Source organism: Carlito syrichta, unplaced genomic scaffold, assembly GCF_000164805.1.
Source record: "Carlito syrichta isolate Samal-C Ts95f unplaced genomic scaffold, Tarsius_syrichta-2.0.1 Scaffold308121, whole genome shotgun sequence".
Taxonomy (NCBI): Eukaryota; Metazoa; Chordata; class Mammalia; order Primates; family Tarsiidae; genus Carlito; species Carlito syrichta.
Window position 1 is genome coordinate 98177 of NW_007252217.1, and position 17389 is coordinate 115565.

General features: G+C 39.3%; 1 pseudogene; it reads left to right on the forward strand.

The window, feature by feature from the left end:
* Nucleotides 1–2374: 2374 nt before the first annotated feature.
* Nucleotides 2375–4404, forward strand: LOC103267391 (annotated as a pseudogene).
* Nucleotides 4405–17389: the final 12985 nt, after the last annotated feature.

Consider the following 17389-nt stretch of genomic DNA (forward strand, 5'->3'; position numbering starts at 1 on the left):
GCGCAGGTTCAGAAGATTCCGTAGACATTATGTCCCTAGTATTTAAAAGGGAGGGTGGCCCATTTTTTCATTGCATTCATTCTTATTAAATTCATGATTTTGCTAACATCTATTTATGGCAATGATACTGGTTCTCTATTTCTCAAACAGCAAATTAGTTTTCATTTTCTTTTAAAATTTATTTAAGTAAAAGTAGTAAGCCAATTTTTAAGAAAAAAAAACATGAGGAATATGTTATTAGAGAAGTCAACAAAAATGGCAAAAATTGAGAGGGTGGATCATGTATAAAATTTGGGAAACCTTGCATACATGTGTATCCTGAGTCAAAACTTAAAGCGGATGATTATGTAATTATGTTTTATATGTGAAAGCTTTGGAACTTATAAATCATGTATTTGGAATCTTTATTTTATCAAAACCTTCTGAAATAGTCTGACTCCTATTCTTTTAATGCTCATCTTATTCATATTCCTTTTTCACTTTCTGAAGACGCACTTAATTGGTTTCCTTAAATTCAGCTTACATGGATGAGCATTTCATCTAGAAAAGCAAAAACTCAAATGCAAAATTGATTGTACCATTTAATATTACTCTATTTTCCCAATAGTTCCCATGCACAATAATTACTGAAGGCATAAATAGAATCCCCTTGTTCCAGGGGAGTCTGGACAGGTGAAGCAGATCAGGCCAATCCAGTTTTTCTAACTGGCCGTAACAATTGGTTCATGTACAAGCTATTCACCTGAGATAAGACAATAAGAAACCTACTTAACTCTGAGTAGAACAATCAAAAAGAAGTTCCCCACCTTTCCCAGAGTATTTGGCTGAGAGAAAATAGTCCTTGATGTGCTGGTGGCAATATTCCTACCATGAAGAGGGAGCTTGGTTAGAGTGATGCTACCATGGAACAGAGACAAGAGTTGGGGAGTATCATTGTTCAACAAATACTTATTGGGCACCAGCTAGGATTACTTAGATGCTAGAGATAGAGCTGTGAGCAATAATCAAACCAGGAAAAAATCTCTGCCCTGAAGAAACTGACACTCCAGACAAGAGAGAATGGGGAGACAACGATAAAGCAGATAGGTAACAAGAAACAGTATGTATGGTGGTTATAAGTACTATACCCAAGAATAAAGGTGGGAAGGAGACAGGGAGTATCAGGAGAGGAGGGACTACACTTTCAAAGATGTCAGGCAGGTGACACTGAGGTTATATTTGAATGAAGACCTGGAAGAGATGGGGGACTGTGTCACATGGATATCTGGAGGAAGAGTTTTTGAGGCAAATGTACAGGTCCTGAAGTAAAGTGGAATGAATGAAATGGAAAATAGAAAACGAAAGCAGAAATTGCGGGATGGATTATATAAGACCTTGCTGGGTATTTAAAACATTTAGCATTTACCTGGAGTGGGATAGAAAGTGACTGGAAGGTTCTAAGCAGGGGAGTGACATCATCATGACGCCAAGGCAAGGGCAGAAACTGGTCCTGACCCATGGGAGAGGTGGAGGCAGCTTGAAAAAGGGTAGCGGCAGTGAATGTAATACAACATGGCAGACTCTTGATAAACTGAGAAGTCAGTTTCTGGATCAGGTACAGCGCATAAGCGAAAAAGAAGAGTCATTGGCAACTCTGAGATTTTTGGCTCGAGGTACTGCAATAATGGAATGGAATTTACTGAAATGGGAAATATCATAGAATGGCAGATTGTAAGTAGGGTAGAAGAAGCAATCAAGTAATCGGTTTGGGGACTATTCATCTGAGATCTTATTACATGATTCTCAAAGATATTGTCTGAGTTCCTGAATCCATCAATACCAAAAGTCAGATTTACCCCCTGACTTTTTGGCTATCCAAAGCAGAATATTTGTCCCACAGATTCTTTTCCCCAAACTCTGAACATAAAACTCTCACTACGATTCCTTTAAGAAACCGACAAATTTCGTCATTTTTGTATCATCTGCAAATTTTCCTCATTCATGTCTTTAGTTGGAAGCTGTTCAGACTCACTTTCGGCGCAGCGCTACGCTGGCACCGGGGCACCGAGGCCTGGGTGGAAGTTGGCGACGCCACCGCTGCCGCCCTGCGGCCCCCTAGCTGCCTAGGCGGCCCGCTGCTCTTCTAAGATGGCTGCAGCTACCGGCGCGGGGGCGACCTCGGCCGCCTCGGGTCAGGCAGAAGGTAAAAAGATCACCAAACCGCGGGTCATCGATCTCAAGTCTGAGCTGAAGCGCGCAACTTGGACATCGCCGGAGTCAAGGCCGGGCTTGTCTCCCGACTCCAGCAGGCTACTGAAGAGGAAGGAGGCGATCCTGATAATATTGAATTAACTTTCAACTGATACTCCAAATAAGACGCCAACCAAAGGCAAAAGAAGTACAAGTAGTACTAGCAGTAAAAGTGGAAGCTCAACTAAAAATATCTGGGTTGGTGGACTTTCATCTAATACCAAAGCTGCTGATTTGAAGAACCTCTTTGGCAAATATGAAAAGGTTCTGAGTGCAAAGGTAGTTACAAGTGCTCGAAGTCCTGGGGCAAAATGCTATGGTATTGTAACTATGTCTTCAAAAATAGAGGTGTCCAGGTGGTGCATTGCCCATCTTCACCGCCGGGAGCTACATGGACAGCTGATTTCTGTTGAAAAAGTGAAAGGTGATCCTTCTAAGAAAAAAACGAAGAAAGAAAATGATGAAAAGAATAGTTCAAGAAGTTCTGGAGATAAAAAAAATATATATATATGAGTGATAGAAGTAGCAAGACACAAGCCTCTGTCAAAAAAGAAGAGAAAAGGTCATCTGAGAAATCTGAAAAAAAAGAAAGCAAGGATACTAAGAAAGCAGAAGGTAAAGATGAGAAGAATGATATGGAGCAAGTGGCCAAACTTCAGAATTGGTTTAAAAAAAAAGTGAAGACCAGAAGCGAATAAGTTTAAAAAGTCCAGGACACATGGTAATATTAGACCAAACCAAAGGGGATCATTGTAGACCATCAAGAAGAGGAAGATAGGAGAAAATTCATGGAAGAAGCAAGGAAAAAGAGAGAGTTAGCCTAGATTTTAAAAGGGAGGAGGGGATAAAGACTACAGAAGGAAAGAGATTTTGCCCTTTGAAAAGATGAAGGAACAAAGATTGAGAGAACATTTCGTTTGATTTGAAAGACTTGCGCGGAGCAATGGAACTTCGAAGACGAAGAGAGAGGGCTGAAAGAAAGAGTCGAGAGCGGGAAGGCCTGAGAGTAATTCGTGAACGGGAAGCCTGGGAACGCCGACAGAGCGAGGGAGAGGGCGTGCCTAGAAATCGAAAGGCAAAGACTCAAGAGAGAGAACGGAGGGCGAACGCTTGGAAAGGGAACGCGCTCGTACCGAGCAGGAAGGCCGTAAGGACGCCGGACGGGTCGCCCGAGAGCGCGAGGAACTCAGACGGCGACAGCAGCAGCGGCCTCATGAGCCAGGAAAAAGGAGTTCTCTGAAACGCCCGCGTGACGTAGACCCTAGGAGAGATGATCCTTCCCGGAGCGAGAATAAAAGTTGTCTCCAGATACCGATGCACGGTTTGGCCAGGGATCTGACCGCCCTCGCCAACAGAACCGATGTGAGGACCTTGATCACCGAGAGAGGGGCAGGGTTCCTGAGTTCGGCCGCACCGTCTCCGCCTGTGGAAAGGCGCCACCGCTTTGCTGGTCAAGGCGAAGGGGGCAACGCGCGACCTACGACACGAAGAGAAGATCCAGGCTTCGAAAGACACCCCTCGAGTTTCAGTGGCTCCAGAAGAGGTGAACCTCCACCCCCAAGAAGTGAACTTGGAGACTCAGGCAGGCGAGAAGTCCGAGGGGGGCGAGATGAAAGGAGAACAGTGATCATTCGGGACGGGCCTGATGCCACTCACCCCAGACGGCCTGGAGACGCAGGGCCCACGCCTTCCGGACCAGCCGCAGGGAAAGGCGAAGGAGGCCTGTCGGCCCACAAACGGGAAGCACGAGTTGAAAGGCCAGGACGACCTGGGAGCCAAGTAGCAGGACACGGTGTGCGGGCGCCCCTCGCGGAGTCGCAGTAGTGCACCAGGCCACGGAAGCAGAGAGGGAGACAGAGGCGTCATCACAGGCCGGGGAAGCGAGCTCAGCGCCATCCTGAGGAACGACACGTGGTTGACCGCCGTGGACGGGGCGCAAGTGGACCAAGGAAAGCGTGGCATGGTCCACCTTCTCAAGGGCCTAGCTATCACGATGCAAGGCGAGGGGGTGGTGGCCGAACGGGAGCAGACATGATCACCCAGCATTCAAGTAACGCGTCCCCAGTCAATAGGATTGTACGAATCCGTGGCAACTCCATGCCAAGAGGACGTGGCTCTGGATTTAAGCCATTTAAAGGTGGACCTCCTAGCCGGGCTCCGTGGCTCAGCCTGTAATCCCATGCCTTTGGGAGGCTGAGGTGAGTGGATGGCCCGAGCCCACGGTTTCGAGACCCGCCTGGGCAACTCGGCGAGGCCTCGTCTCTACAATAAATCAAAAATCAGCCGCGCGTGGTAGCGCGCACCTGTCGTTCCGGCTACTCGGAAGGCTGAGGTGGAAGGATCACCGGAGCCCAGCAGGTCGAGGCTGCGGTGGCCAGCAGCGGCCACTGCCCTCCAGTCTGGGCGACAGACTGAGACTCCGACTCAAAAATAAAATAAAAGAAAAAAATAAAGGAGAACCTCCACGACGATTCGACGATTCTGAAAATGAGCCCTCTGCCGTGGTTTTAAGATAATTTATTGAAATCTCCTGTAAACTTTTACTTGACTACTTAAGAAGAGGACCTCTGACTTGCTTGAGAGTTCTGTCAGACTTTTTTTTTTCTTTTTACAATTTTAGCATGATGGCTTTTCTCAATTTTGGAGAAGATGTTTAAATAGTTCTGTTGTAACTTTTAATAGTTTTGTGTATCATTCCATTTTTTTTCTTGCAGCACCGAGACACATTTGAAAAGATTGGAATTGAACCCGTTTTGTTTAATGCTGTGTGAATATCAGAGTAGTTTTCAGCTGTGTGGTAGTGGTTTAATTTGCAGCCTTTAGCTCTATGGTGTCTGGCTTTAGAGTTACTTCTTGTCACCAAGCATTTTCAGCCTCCATTTTGAAGGCTAAGTTTAAAAAGTCTGGCTCATCATAATAAGCAATCAGTAGGTATGAGCTATGCCTCAGAAGAATTTTTGAGATATTTCATCTATTTCTCCCTGATAAATATTTTGTAGCAGATATTCAACTCTAAGCTCCCTTGCCTCAACATGGTGTGCGGATGGCTATCAGGAGGCGTTGCCTGCAAGACACTTCTCTTCCTCACTTGGTTTCCAAAGTTCAGATCATTAAAGAGATCATTTTGTGTTTCCTGGAGGATAAGAGGAGAGAAAAATGTAACTGAGGGGAAAAAAATAGAAATTTCAGTTGACCTTGGAAGAAATAAAAGTCTAGGCTTACAAAGCATCCTCTCTCTACTGACAGTGTCCAGATTAGTGGAAACACCATAGATAAAAACTGCAGATAAACTCTCTTTAGCAGATTACATAGAGAGAATTTGGAATCCTTTAAATATAACTCAGAGGCTCTCCATAGAGATTGTTCATCTGTGGTATGAACAACATATGGACATAAGTACTGTCTTATGAATCTTGGTTGCACAGTAGATTTTTTGGTGATATTTGAGTTTTTCACATATCTCAGGAAAACTGAGGGCACTGGATTCATACTTTATAAGTAATTGAGAATTTCCTTTTGGCATGTCTTACAGATTGGAGGGTGAGAGAGGAGAGCAGGGAATTCCACCATTCAAACTTATCTATTTCTATCCTAGAATTCTACAACTTTCATGCTCTAAATGTAATTGTGCACTGTCTTCATTGTTTAAAAGTTTATAGATCTATTAACCAGTAGTTCTTGGGGACTGGACAGTGTCAGAATAAAGCCTTCCTACCCACAACCAGGAGACCTAACCCTGCTGCTCTCAGGTTGTCCTCCTTTGACTCTAAGTGGGCCTACCTGAGAAGGTAGTATTTCTAACATAGCGTTTGTTTTGTGGCAACACTTGTCAGAAATCAATAATTAAATTTCCACAAAGAATATAAAGAAAGGCTCTATAAGAGATTACAAGTTTAGAAAGAATTGTAGATGAAAGGCTCAGTTGTTTCTTATATTTTAACTAAAAACTGTCAATAATGAGCAAAAGATAGCGGCAATGAAGCACAAATGTTTGGTATAGGAATTTGAGAAAGTTTTCTATTAGAGATTGAATTTTACCTCTTGATTTTCTTTGAATCACTTATGATATAATTAAAGAAACCTACTAATCAATGCTTCTTCACTCTATGACATGTATGCCCTATGACTTAATTTAATATTTAAAATACAAAAATAAATTAAGAAAAATGTAAAAATTCCAAGAAATTAACAAATATTTCTATATCTTTCCACCAACTTTTGTTTACTCTTACTGTTTGCTGACTCAGAATAGGAGAAAAAGAGGCAGGGGTCTGTTAATGGATTGAAGTGAATTGTGGCAAGTACTTTGCTTCAATGTCTCTGTTCCTTTCTGTCTACCTGCAATCATTTAAGCTTGCTTTGTCTTTTTTCTAATTTGCAAACAGAGGTAAAATGCCTGCAAATACTGCAATAGCCATATAGTATGAGTCTTTAACTAAGGACGTAATCTGTTTCACTTGATTCTGAGGAAAATAAAGAAGGAGGAAAGTGAAATAACCATCAAAGAGGAACACTGACTTTCATTTATGATCCAATATGAAAAGGATGAATCAAGAATTACAGGCATATTTTAACAACAATGGGGAAGAAGCTAGAATGTGATGGGCTTTCTTCCAGAGCTCTATTCAGAAAGAAGAGAAATTTTTATCTAAAATCCTAATGATCCTAGATTTGATTAGGTCAATCAAGTAGCTGAGAGCAGAATTTAGATAAGGCAGAAAGGACACTTTGCATTCTAATAGTCCGAAGTATTTTCAGGGGTGCATACAAAACGGTAACATTTTATTTATCATTATTATTATTATCTCCAGCCACATAATTTATTCCTGCCCATGGACAATCTGTTTTGGCAGCTTCCATTCCTTAGACAAGCACTTCCATCTCACCGTCTGCTCACACCAACAATCCTTAGGCTGCCAGGGCTGATGCATTTGACTGCAGTTACTTTCACATTCTCAGCTTCTAATGCTCAGCACAATCAGAGATGAGGAACTAAAGGGCTCACTCTGGACCTTTATATTTGAAGGCTGAAAAATCAATATCTATCTCCAAAAGATAGATCTAAGGATTCAGAAGTTCCTAAATACTCCCAGTTACTCTGAAGCAAAGCAGTCTTTATGGGAGAGTCACACAACAGACACAAGTAGGGCCATGCTCTCATGTTGCTTCCAGAGATCTATGGCTGAGAAAAGGATAAAAAAAAAAGACATCATCAGCAAATTAAGCTTTTGTTTGTTTGTTTATTTATTTATTTATTTGCAAGAATACTTTCAATTTTTTGCAGGAAAAAAACAGGAACGAAAATTCACATCTGAGTACAGCAGTGAAGAGAAGCATCATCCTAAAATATGAGAGAGGAAAAAAGAAAAAAGCACTAAAATTATGCTAGCCAGAAAGTGTAACTGTGATTTAGACTAGATAACATGAGCACGTGATACTATCAAAAGAAATCTAACAATGATCTTATTAATATGGCAGGATTTCATACGTGTATTTCCTGTCGCATGAACTGCCTGGTGCTTTCAATTCCTTGCATCTTTTAAAACAGTAATGTCTTCTCAATTTTGTATCTAAAATAATGTTTTAATAATTAAGCACCACTGGACTAAGGATTCCTTGAAGCTAAGATTGTGTTCATCTCTGTATTCCTCGTTGTTAGCAAGATTCTGGCATATAGTAGGCTTTAAATAAATGTTTATTGAATAAACAGCGATTTTGTGGTTATCCCCAAATATATTATCCAACTTAATGCTCATAATCCTATGATTCAGATTTACTATCCTCATTCAACACTTAAAGAAAAGAAATATGATCAAACAGATTAAGTGGTTTGGCGAAGGCCGTATAGTTAGTGAGGAGCAGAAGGGTCACTAGAGCCGAGATCTTCTGGTCCTTTCAAATATACGGTTTCCTCAGACACTGTCATAGGCAATTTAACTGGCAGATCATCTTTGAATGAATTTGGCAATACATATCACTAGCAATAAGAACATGTCAACCATTTGGATAATACCTTGGAATTGGTTCAAAAGGAATACTGCAGGAGGAAAGCTACAGTCAACATAGTTAAGTAAATTAGAACATATCAACTTAATGGAATATTAGTATATGGATAATAAAATAATATTGGATATTTTTTAACAATATAAAAAATCATATTACAATGTTAGGTGGAAAAAGATAAATTCAAAGTTGTGTTCTTGCTATGACTAAAAAATATGAAAAACCATCCAGACACACAGTCGAAATCTTAGGGTTCATGTAGTTTAGCTTTATGTTGTACATTGAGTTATACAACATCTAGACATTTAGAAATATCTAAAATGAGAAATAAGGCACAGGCACCCTACAATGTGGCCTTGCCACGTAAGTACCAGACAATAAGCAAAGACAAAACATGGTGGGAAATCAGAGGAGAGAGCATTGTAGTAGATGACATCTAAGTTGAGGTGAGATTGAAAGAAGGATTAGGATTTTAGTAAATTGAAACTAAGCACTTGTAGCTGGTTGGAATGACATATTAAGCAGAAGAAATGGCTGGAGTGAAGAGGAGGAGAAAAGCAATGCATATTAAAAGAGTGAGTCTGAGGTTTAGACAAATTGTAGTAAGTGATAAGGCTACAGAGTTTCTCCATGTGGGCATTGTTGACATTTCAAGCTGGAAAAATTATTGTTGTGAGAGCTCTCCTGTGATTTGGAGATATTTAAAAGCATCCTAGGCTTCTACCCACTAGATACCACTAGCAGCTTCCCAGTTGTGACAAACAAAAATGCCACCAGACATTACCACATGTCTTATGGAGGACAGAAACCCCTGTTTCAGAAATGCTGACCTGATGGAAACTTGATTTCAGCCAAAGTTTGAGCTCCAGTTGATAGGGGGTGGCAACCTAGAGCTCTGAGAAGGACTGATGATCAGTCCATGCTCAAGAGGCTGCATCACCGAAACTCACAAATGACCCAGGAACATTGAGCAGGGTTGGAATAAAAATGCCAACTATTCTTGAGTCAAAATGTAACTTAGGATGTATCTTTGTGGTGATCTTACAGAAGAAATTTCGATATTTGCAAAAGAAGTCTAGACTGCAATGAAGATTAATACAAATTATAAGAACATTCTAGTTAGTAATCCAAGGACTGTGTAGAGGGAGAACTGAATCAACCAGCACATGAAGGCAGAAAGACAAGGGACACTTTAGGAGTAGGTAGCAATCTTTTGCATGTGAGGGGAAAAGAGCCTGAAATACTGTGACACATATGGAAAGGAGACATGAGCAGTGTCAAAATTGAAGAGCAGTGTCAAAAGTTTATATAAGCTAAATGTATCACATTCCACGTAAATTTCTGGAAACTTTACCTATCACTGCGATTTAATTGTGGGCAGACAAACTACATAGTTCAGTCACATTTGGTAAATTTCATATCACAGAAAGACTCTTTCAAGAGCTTCTTTTATTTATTATTTTTAATTCCTTGGACTTATGCAGCTTCATGACACTAGACCAGAAAAGGATTAATGAAATAAGTTTATAAATATTTATAAATTGATTTTATTTATGCAGTGATTTTGAAAAAAAATCAGCTTAACTTGGGACTACCAGGATTAGAGATACAAAGAGGGCAGAGAGTACCCCATTCACACCTTGATGCTTTCTTCAATTAACATATTAGCTACTTGCAAAATATTTAATATGTCCAACGATTTAGTAATGTCTCCTCTAGTTTTTTCCTCTGCTGGGCTTTTTGGTATAATTCACTTTGTAAGCTAAACAATGCAATTCATACCTGAAACAATGCAATTCCATATTCTAATAGGTACTGGAAGTTCACATCTTACTCTTTTCTATAGTATTCAACTGGAGTAAAGTACACAGGTCCAGGGACAGACTCTTCTGAAATCATATCTCATGAATGAATCTCACTGAACTTTCTGCACTTTCTTTCCACTCTCAAATTAAGCTGGAAAATTGTATAAATCCTGATTTCTCATGTTTCAGAAGACAGGTTAGGGAAATGTTTAATTACACTAATTTTTTTTCTTTTAACCTAGTGCTTTACTAAAATTAATAGACTACCGAGAGAGATAGGTGACTTGTCGTCTTTTAAAGTGTTAAAAAAACAATTAAAATTCGAAGTTAAGATGAAACCAACTCCATAATCTCTTTACCCTAAAACATACACACTTATTTTAACATATATTATACCAGATTTGTTGTTGTTGCTGTTTTCTTCCAGTATAAAGGCTGCTGGCGTGGGAAAGCAATTATTCTTTTGTGATAAATTCCCATTATAGGCACAAAGAATTTCTATTTATATTGCTACTTCTCTTATCAGCTACTATCCTTCTGTACCATCTCAGAGTCACTCAGTGAGACTCGACTCCCATCACCACAAACTTACAAGTTGCTATAGATTTTTTTCTTTTTTTAAACAATCATCTGGAGCTTATAGTGTGGCCCCTACTCTTTAATATTATTCATCAAATAAAGTAAATCAGGCATTTAATTCAAAAGCATGAAACATTTAAATGATTTTATCAGTTGGAGAACTTAGAAGTCCTGGGAAGAGAAGTTTTAGACTTCATAATATCTGTTGGTCTGATTGTTTTGCCATTGCTTAAGCATTTGTGTCCCAACGTAAAGCTGTGCTTCAACAAAATAATTGGTAATAATTTTCTCTCAAGATATCCCACATACTCCACTTTCCTCCCAAGGACGACATCATAGAAATCTCAAAAACTTTTTTGTCATGTTATAAAACATCACCACCATATTTGGTCATGTGCAATTTCCCAAGTCAGTTCCCCTCCTCTGAAATAAACAAAGACTGAGTTGTCTAGCCCTTAGCATCTTTGTTCCTGGTGTCTTCCTTCACAAAGGGCACTGAACAGTATTTACTATGGGACAGTGCCAAGAAAACTACTGGCACCCCACAAGTACTGCTATGAACAGTAATAAGAACATAAGTTACATTTATAAGTAAAGGAAACATGACCAGATCCCTGTTCCAGTTTAATAAGATAATTAAAAATTACCTCATGCAAGGTGTTCAACGACCAATAAATGTTTGGATGGTGGCCAATGGCCTCTGGATATATAGGCATTTGATTATAAAAGGATGTTTGGCTTTTTCCAAAAAGAACTGATTTTAAAAAGGGCAAAGTTATTTTCCTCTTTTCCATGTGTATGGTATGAAAGAGAGTAAACATGGGGTTAGGACAAGGTTGACTCAGGGACGATTTGGCCAGTGACAAAATACTCAGCCCACCTGGGAATGTTTTTCTACCATGTCTTAACCAAGGACGAACTGATGGGAAAGGACCCAGCTCTGACAGGAAAAGTTCAGTGTATAGCTGTGAAGACCTGGAGAGTGAACTCCTGACAACCAGCCAATTTTTAATAACTAGATTTTACAAATGAGGATGATCTAGTACTGATGAATCAGGGGTAAAAATGTGGAAAAATACTCTACAGTTCCTTGCTTGAAGGAAATAATGCATATTTATATAACTTTCCTTTTGTATTTTTCTTTATTTCTATTTTAGAAAGCGGGATTTATTGAGAAGACAGAAAAGCTCCCACAGTGGGAGGGGACCTGAGGAGGTTGCCCTGTGTTTTTCTTTTTATGCTATGCTAAGAGCTGTGTTTCTATGGTGATTAATAAAGAAAAATGGCATAGACAATAGTATTCTAGTAACTGTCGGCTTTCATACTCAACCTCAATCAAGAAAGCAATGTTTTAATTCATTTATTTTGCTGAGTCAGACAAAACTTTTTGATGCTCAGATTTTTGTTTTTCTTTTTCATTTTTGCCACCCACATTAGAGAATCGCTGGAGGCTATGAAGCCTTCTACCAATACTGTATGTATTTCTTGAGTGCATCCTGGCCAAAAGCAAAACAAAATAAAAAGGCAATAAAGTGTTTATCTGGGGTTGGATTAACATCTCTCTCATGTTAAATGGGCAAGGAAAGTCCATTGCTGGGGATATCAGTGTTTAGTACTCACATCCATTTCAAACATAAACTAGTGGAAAGAAAAAAAAGAAGAAGGTGAGGAAGATGGAAAGTAGAGAAAAATTAAGTCATTGGAACTTTTTTAAAAACAAATAGGCAGTAATTTATCAGTCTGTACTTACACAAGAGAATGACAGACTAGGAATCAGCCAGTCTCCGTCTCTATTCTGTTTAACCATATGCCATTGCTGATATTTCAATGCTTTTTTTTAAACTGGTAAATCACATAAATCCACACCATATTAAGAATTGGAAGAAATCTCCTGTAATTTAGACAAGAAAATCCAGATATGTGCTTTGAAAAGAAAAGCCATAACAGTTCAGGAATGACTTCACCCTTTTTCTGGGAGGAGTTTTATAAGTTAGTAACAAAACTCTAGGTAATAGAAAGTACATAGGTCCAGTGTAAATGGAAAATATGCCCTTCTTCGATGATTTACAGTCAAAAATAACTTTCACATAGTCTTTGCCATGGCCTTCTAAGTTCTGTGGGGAGTTACAAAAGATGGCACAACCTCAAGGCTAGCACACAGATCATCCAGTGGTGGGGAGAAAATAAATCTGCATAAACGCATCATCCACTGAAGAGCTTCAGTGAGTGGAAATAAAGAGTTCAATTAGCAACCACAGATAATTCGTAAGTCTTGAGCCAAGTTTACAGGGAATGATGCTTTACTTCCCTTTACATTCTTAATCTTCTAAGTCTCAGCAGGGATTGAAATAGTTCCCTATAAAAAGAACAGGGCAATTATTAGGCCCTTTGAACTGTACTGTGTAGGGCAATTCCAGTGGGATCCTATGTTTATAGGCAAATTAGTAGCTTCAATAGTTTGCAGTTATGCTAACAAGTCATTAGAAGGGTCTGCCCTCCAAGCACACTTTCCAAAAGTATTAATACATTCTGATTCCGGGTCAGAGAAATGTAGATGTTGGTTAAAACCAGTGTTCCTAGCTTCTTTATTCTCCCCACTCAAGGTTTGCACATAGAGTAAAAATGATCAGAAATTGCATTCTGTAAGCTTTATTTTATGTAGTTCATTTTGTATTTTAAGCTGAAATTTTGAGTAAAATTACTTTTTTACCAACTAAATGAAGACAGAGCTTATGGTTTATGATCTGTAGAAAAGGGGAAGGCATAAATGAAGGGTTGAAGAAAATCAACTGGCCCAGGATTACTCATTTCCCCTTCACAACTATCTTCTGCCAGGTGCCTATGAGGTGTATAAAAAGCATATGCCATCTTATGTTAGAGTTACAGACACTGGAATCAGGAGCCCCATGATCAATAGACTCCTGACTTGGGGGTTGCTAGAAACGCAAGATAACTCTTTTTTTGCTCTTAATAATCTTGCAACTCTCTGCTTCTTACTTCACTCTCTTTTTCTCCTTCTCTCTTTTACGCTCCACTGTCTTCCTACCACACACCATGCAAACTCATATTTGTTGACCATATTGCTTAGGAGAATAGTGGGCAGGGGATGGTTAAATATTTTAAGACAGATAACCAGTGTCAGGTTGGCCATAAACACAGAAGCAATAAATGCCACTACAGTATCTATATTCCAAGGAGAAAGGCTATATATATATCATTTTATCAAGACACAAATGAATTGCTACTTTACTTAGATATTTTAGTTTGAGACAGTTTGCTTTTGAAAAATGTTCTTCTTCATTGATTCTATTTCCTGAGCAAAAAGTACATTGCAACAGGCAGACTACCAGATCTCTTGTTCTCTCTCCTTATTATTATTTTAAGCTGGTTTTTTTCTTTGCCCAAGGTGATGAGCTAATACAAAACAAATAAAGGAGGTTCCTAGTAGATTCAAACTAAGACATTGAATTATCACACACAGCTTTCTGAGAATAATGCTAGTGCATGACACCCTCACTAAAAATCATTCAACAGAAGGTGGCTAAACTACATTGGAATGGTGAGGGTTAATGGTTATTTAATACTTCAATCCAAATCACCAGTTAATATGGGGAAAGGACATTGTGATGAATCATTATCATGTTCCTATAGATGCTGTGACATTTTAAAAAATAAAATTTGCTAGACGCTCTTTAACATTTTTCCCTAAGGCAAAGCAAAATACTCCCAAATTAATATGAACAACTCAGTCCCATCTAGAAGTTGGAGTCAGAAAAAGAGGATAAGAATCACTTCATGGGAATCTTCTGTAGCAAAGACCTGATCTGGTCAAATTCATCAGAATGCAAAGAAGCAGTTAAATCCTAATTTATTCAGTGCTCTGTTTCAACATGGCTACCTGAGGTCCTTTCCACAAGCCAACAAAGTAAAAGGATAATGACTCAACATTAAAATACTTTTCCCTCTTAGTCCCTTGAGAAAAGCAGAATCCCTAACACACGTGGTATAGCAAAAAGAGCTTCCAACCCAATGAAGGACTTGGTTTCAGTTCTTCAGTCCAAAGACAGTACAAAATATTGTATGCTACTTTGGCTTGAAGGCAACAACTGCCAGTCCAGCTAGAATCTTGGCATTCTCAGGTTGTGTCTTTCTATTTCCTTGGACCCCAAGGTCCTACCTCCCAGGTCACTAAAGGGACATTGTGCATCATGACGGCTGCTATTTTACAGCATCATCTTTGTGACATTTGAATAAGGTTGCACTTTTTCTTCTCCAATATTGGTGGTTACTACTTAATTAAGTTAGTTAGCAGGAGGATGTAGGACTTCAGATTTTCATGTGTAGTTGTTACCGATGACAAGAGAAATCAAATTGTTCTTGTAAAAAAGAAAGAAAGAAGTGACATCCAAATAACCATCGGGATGCCCATCACCATTACCTATGGGCCACAATAATAGTTAATCCAGGAAGGTACATCTTGCAGTTTATACTGGAGGAGGTGCAATCAAGAGATGTAGGGAGTGGGTGAAGATAAAATGAATAAAGATTAAAATGGTGCCACTGTCCATTTATGACCCTATAATTTTCCAGAGCCATTTAATGAAGAGATTGAATGCAAACCCCATGTAATTCCATTCAAATGACCAACTCCGCATATAAACTATGTGGCTTTATGTAAAGCTGCTTGACTGACACAAGCTATTTACCATTTTATCAGTGATGGAATAATAGAAGCAGGTCTAAGCGGAATACACTCACTAAACATTTTAAATCTATCAGACTGTTGTATCAGTGATGTATTGTACATTGCATTTTTTTTAGTCCTAAGTTATAAAAAAAAAATCCAACCACAAACTGGCCCTAAGGAAAGATGCAGGCATTACAATAGACAGGGGAGAAAAAGAGCTGCTAAGTATCAGAGAATGGGGTCCACATTCTTTTGTCTTTTAAAAATGCCTATTTACAAAAGCAAATAAGCTTCTCATTGTACTTGGGTAGCTGCTTTTTTATTAATTTGAAATGAAAATAAAAATTCCACAATTTTCCTGTGAGCAAACCAATATTCCATGTTCTAGTTCACTTATTTCTCTTTAATATTTTCAAACTTTGTTGCTTTGGAAACATTTCTCTGCTTTTTAAAGTGTTGAAATTGTAGATAAATGCAATGACAAAAGTGAAAACTGATATTAAAAACTTTATCTAGTAACTTTCGATTGTTCATAAATCTCATCTGGGGTTCCTCTTTGATCTAGAAATTTTTAAGCTACAGCCAGCGTCAGGTCTCAGCATATACCATAAATGTGTTCACCTACAGAGGCACAGAAGCCACTGTACCCCACCACCATACCACATATTGATAGCTGGGGATCTCTTCCTCATATGATTTTCTGGAACTTGATCAGTCACTGAGCTGACCAACATGAACAACTGCTTAGTGGCCCTTGTCAAAAACAGTGCTTCTCTGTAGTGATGGACTCATGGGGCTCTGGGCCAGTGTCTAAGGTCTCTGCAACCAGACCTTAAGCACACAGAAGGCACATGATTAAGTACCATTGATAGAATGCATACATGAATAAAAATAAGAATTATAGGATGCTGACAGAATTGCAGAAAACTGGCTGTCCCTCCCGTGGGTGGAGTTGGAGGAGCCCACTGCAGAGACAATTTTGTTGATTCTTAAGCTTTCTCACTATTTGATCTGAAAGTTTGGGGAAAGGACTACAGAGGTCTGATAAGCTTCCATAACCCACAGAAGAGACTGATGGTGATTCTGCAGGCCTACAACCAAGTCAAGAGGCAAGAGAGTGGAAAGTGACAGTCTGAAGACGTCTCTCACACCATTCATCTCATCCCAGTCAGAGAAGCACCTCCTGAAGGGAGGGTCAGAGTTTCTCTAGATCCAAAGAATATAACTTTTAGACCTAAATCTGTTTTAACATTATTTCCGATCTCAGTTGATGCTGAGGAGATTGAGGGAAAGTATCAATTTACCCTTGATAATTTAAATGGGCTCTTTCAGACTAATAAGAAAAATATCTTGAAGAGCTTGGGGGAACACAGGATACCACTAAACTAGGCATACGTTGGTTTTAAAAGATTCTTAGTTACAGGAAAGCAGAAATAAACTCAGTTATCATGAGATACGTAAGTCAGACACACAGAAGGACTGGAGTGTCTACTAGGCAATGGACTGCAAGACTGATAGTGGATACAAGAATGGCCATGGCTTCTTCACATGAATATCTGTTTGTAGGGCTATGCCCTGGTCTTTGCTGGTCTCTTCCAGGACATAGGAAGATAGGTTACATTTCTTTTCCCGACAACTTAAAAAAATGCCAGTGATCTTGAACTCAAAATAGAGGCAATTCTCATGTCAGTGCCATCCTTACACAGCCAGGAAGAGTGTTTCCACCAACAACCTGCTGTCACTTCCACCAGTGAAGGACTTTGGATGTGGGATAGGTAGTTGTTCACTCTTCAGTATACTATGTAGTGTTTTCAGCTGGTAGAAGCTAAAAGTCCTTTTCTGTGGTATTGTTACTACATGAAAACATGTAAAGTAATAAGCTGAGTAGATATATTGTTTAGTAATCAATATTGACTGAGCACTTTGCAGTACTTTATATATCATTTGACTTAATCTTCAAAAGACTGCCCTCCTTTCACACGAAGTCCTATTACATGGTTTACAGTGGGAAGGAAAGGTGCTCTGAGGCATGAAGCAGAGCTGAGGCCACAGTGGAATCTGACTCCAGAGTCCACAATTGTGGCAG